The 3655-nt window shown below is 39.3% G+C and overlaps 1 pseudogene; it reads left to right on the top strand.

The window, feature by feature from the left end:
• Positions 1–2836: 2836 nt before the first annotated feature.
• On the top strand, positions 2837–3325 carry LOC124502624 (60S ribosomal protein L23a-like; annotated as a pseudogene).
• The last annotated feature ends 330 nt before the right edge of the window (positions 3326–3655 follow it).

Here is a 3655-nt window from a genome sequence, read left to right as displayed (position 1 = left end):
GTTGAGGTCTTTGAAAAGCACTATGAGGGTTGAACCCTGTGAATCAAGATATGTGGGAAAGCCACCTTTGGAATAGGTCCCATTATTTCAATAAAGATTATAGGATCCCAGAGTGGAAGAGACCAAAAGAGTCAATCACAAGAGACAGGAGTGGCTCGCTAATCACAATAAGCAGTAATGGTGGAGTGGACAAGAATTTAATTTGCTTAATAGAGTTTACTCCAAAAGCTATTTTATTAATGAAAGGTTACCAATGTCTGTATAAGTCTGACTAAAATGTGCATTTTCATGTATACAAAGTCAAAACATCTACAAGGTGAAAATAGCTATGAGATTAGAACACCAAGATCACTGTGAAGGAATCAATTGTTGTGAATGTGAGAGACAACACAAGTGACTATTTCCCCAAAGAAGAGCAATGCCAAGTTGATTTGCCATGTCTATTGACCCAGAACTGTATTAGGGCTATGTCAAGCACTTTTTTTTTAAATCATCATTATTATAAATTATTTTTAGAATGATTCTCAGGGGAAAGTTTGAGTCAAGAGTCTCAGGAAAGACCTACAAATACACCCAAATCTTCCTTAAAAAATTGTAGTGCCACTCCTTGGGTCAGAAATTGTCACTCCAGAAGGACCCTGTTGATTTCAGAATTATAGTTGTATACTGTCTCAAAAATAATAAAAAGGAGACTACTTGATGTCGAAATTCATGCGCCACAGGTAAAGCTATACTCAAAGGCAAAATTATACCAATAAATGCCTTAATATATGTTAATATTTAAAAAAGTAGTAAATGTAAGAAATTAAAAATATAACAAAAAATACCAAACTCAAGGAAATAATTTTAGAAATTAAAATTGAAATTTTATCAGAATGCAATAAGAAATGAGAAATATGTAAAACTGTTTCTCTGCAAGTACTTTTTTCTGCAAATATTTTTTTAAATACACAAACCCCCAGCAAGCCCGTTTAATGGGAAAAAAAAGAAAAAACCAAGAATATACAACCTTAAGATAAAAAAGGTGATAACCACAGATATTTTTATTTATCTATGTATTTATTAAGGTTGTTCATTTATTTTAAGAGAGGGAGAAAGAGAATCCCAAGCAGGCTCTACACCACCAGGACAGAGCCCAACACGGGGCTTGAACCCACAAACTGCAAGATCATGACCTGAGCTGAAATCAAGACGCTTAACTGACTGAGCCACCCAGGCGCCCCTTTTTATTTATTTTTGATTGTGATAAAATTCCAGATTTTTTAAGTGATTTAAAAATCATAAAAAATATATATGCAAATCTATGGAAATTGTTTCAGACACATTTCAAGGGTTACTTCAGATTCTTAAGAATGTACCCATCTCCTGGACTCCTCAACCACACAGCTGCCACTGCTTTGGTCGCCAACACTTCATCTGCAGATACCCCTGACCTTCTCGTTCTCTCCTGGGCCAGGCTCTGGAAACATGCCCCCCCCACACACACACCTTCCCATCATGACAGAAACCACAGCAGTGCAGGTCCCCTCAGCACCACTCAATGAGTTCCATATAAGCTCTGACTCTTCCTACCACGCTGGACTCCAATGAGGGCTTTGAAACACTGTCATTCCACAGAAATGGGACCCAGCTTCCACAGCAAAGAGGCCGGGTGTTGCAGTCTGGAAGGCCAGGGAGTAAACTCCCAACAGGGCAAACACTGACCAATGAGAGAAAGGAGATGGGAGCTCACTCGCACATAAATCCACCTCTCTTCCTCTCTCCAACAGACTATTACAACTTGTTTTCCATACAACCTGTCTGGAGATGCCCTTCACCCTTGAGGAAGCTCTGGAAAGTTTCGTAATGCACCAACTTGCCTTTGCTTCCCATCCTTCCCTGGCTCCCTTTTCCCTCTTTTTCACTGTCCTGGGATTGCATCTCCCCATAAAACATTAGCACTAAAGCCTTGCTTCAGCCTCTGTGTTCTAGGAATCCCAAGCTAAGACAGTGATAAGTGTGAAAAACTTAGAGAAATGCTGATTTTTCACCAAAATAAAAAAATACTATATTTGACCAAATAGTAGATAAAAAGTTCAAAGACATTAATAATCACAGACTGCATTGGATAGCAAAGGTCCTGTTTCTAGAAAAACACTAGACCTAGACAATATAACAACCAAATTACACCTAACTTTTAAGGTGCAAATAATTCCTAATTTATCTATTCTCAACCAAATGCATTATTTTATGCATTATCATGTTCTTATTAACATAATATAATAAATATAATTCAGAAAAAGAAATTTCAGGGGCGCCTGGGTGGCTCAGTTGGTTAAGTGTCCGACTTCGCTCAGGTCATGATCTCACAGTTTGTGGGTTTGAGCCCTGCATCGGGCTCTATGCAGACAGCTTGGAGCCTGGAGCCTACTTCAGATTCTGTGTCTCCCTCTCTCTGCCCCTCACCTGCTCACACTCTCTCTCAAAAATAAATAAACATTAAAAAAATTTTTTTTTAAAGAAAAAGAAATTTCATTTATAAATAAGGATAAAAACATTTTTTAATGACATCAAATAAATTCTGGCAGTGCATTAAAAGAACAATTCATCATAACCAATTTTTAAATCACTAGCAGGTCATGTCAATGTCAACATGCATGAGGGAATTCAATAATTTTCCCAATGTAACACAAAACTCTCCAAGATCTCTCCCTCCATCTCTCTCTCTCTCTCTCTCTCTCTCTCTCACACACACACACACACACACACACACACACACACACCACATACACACAGAAGCACACTGTGACCATATGAATAAAACATATCAAAGATACATCCGGGCCCTTTCACAAAGATGGCTTGGAAGGTGAAAAAGGAAGCCCCTGCCCCTCCCAAAGCCAAAGCCAAAGCCGAAGCCAAAGCAAAGGCTCCGAAGGCCAAGAAAGTGGTGCTGAAAGGCATCCACAGTCATAAAAAAAAGAAGATCCACAAATCACCTACATTGCAACAGCCCAAGACACTGTGTCTCTGAAGGCAGCCCAAGTATCCTGGAAAGAGATCCCTGAGGAGAAACAAGGTTGACCACTACACCATCATCAAGTTCCCCCTGACTGCTGAGTCAGCCATGAAGAAAATAGAAGACAACAACACACTTGTGTTGATTGTGGATGTCAAGGCCAACAAGCACCAGATCAAACAGGATGTGAAGAAGCTCTATGACATTGACATGGCCAAGGTCAACACTCTGATCAGGCCTCACTCTGAAGGAGAAAAGAAGGCATATGTTCAACTGGCTCCCAACTATGACGCTTTGGATGTTGCCAACAAAATTGGGATCATCTAAACTGAGTCCCACTGGCTAAATCCAAATTTTCTCACCAAAAAGAAAAAAAAAAAAGATACATCCAGTTTACTCCCAGAATCCTTTCTAGCTTTCTTTGTGCTTTTTCCCATTCCTCATCCCAACAGGAGTAGAATTAGCATTTGAGGAAAGACCATTCTGCTCTGTGTAAACCTGACTCAGGCATTGTAAGATATTTATCATTTCTGACCCTGGGTATTAAATTTCACAGCACTCCTAAATCACTGACAACTGCAAGCCCTTATATGTTTCCAAGTGTCTGTGAGGATAATCCATCCCTCATTAAGAAACACTGGGAAGAATTCCAGAGAG

The sequence above is a fragment of the Lynx rufus genome, unplaced genomic scaffold, assembly GCF_022079265.1.
Source record: "Lynx rufus isolate CCGP_SWC_20201006 ecotype Redwood Valley unplaced genomic scaffold, mLynRuf1.p SCAF_7, whole genome shotgun sequence".
Classification (NCBI taxonomy): Eukaryota; Metazoa; Chordata; class Mammalia; order Carnivora; family Felidae; genus Lynx; species Lynx rufus.
This window is presented reverse-complemented; position numbering and strand designations above follow the sequence as displayed.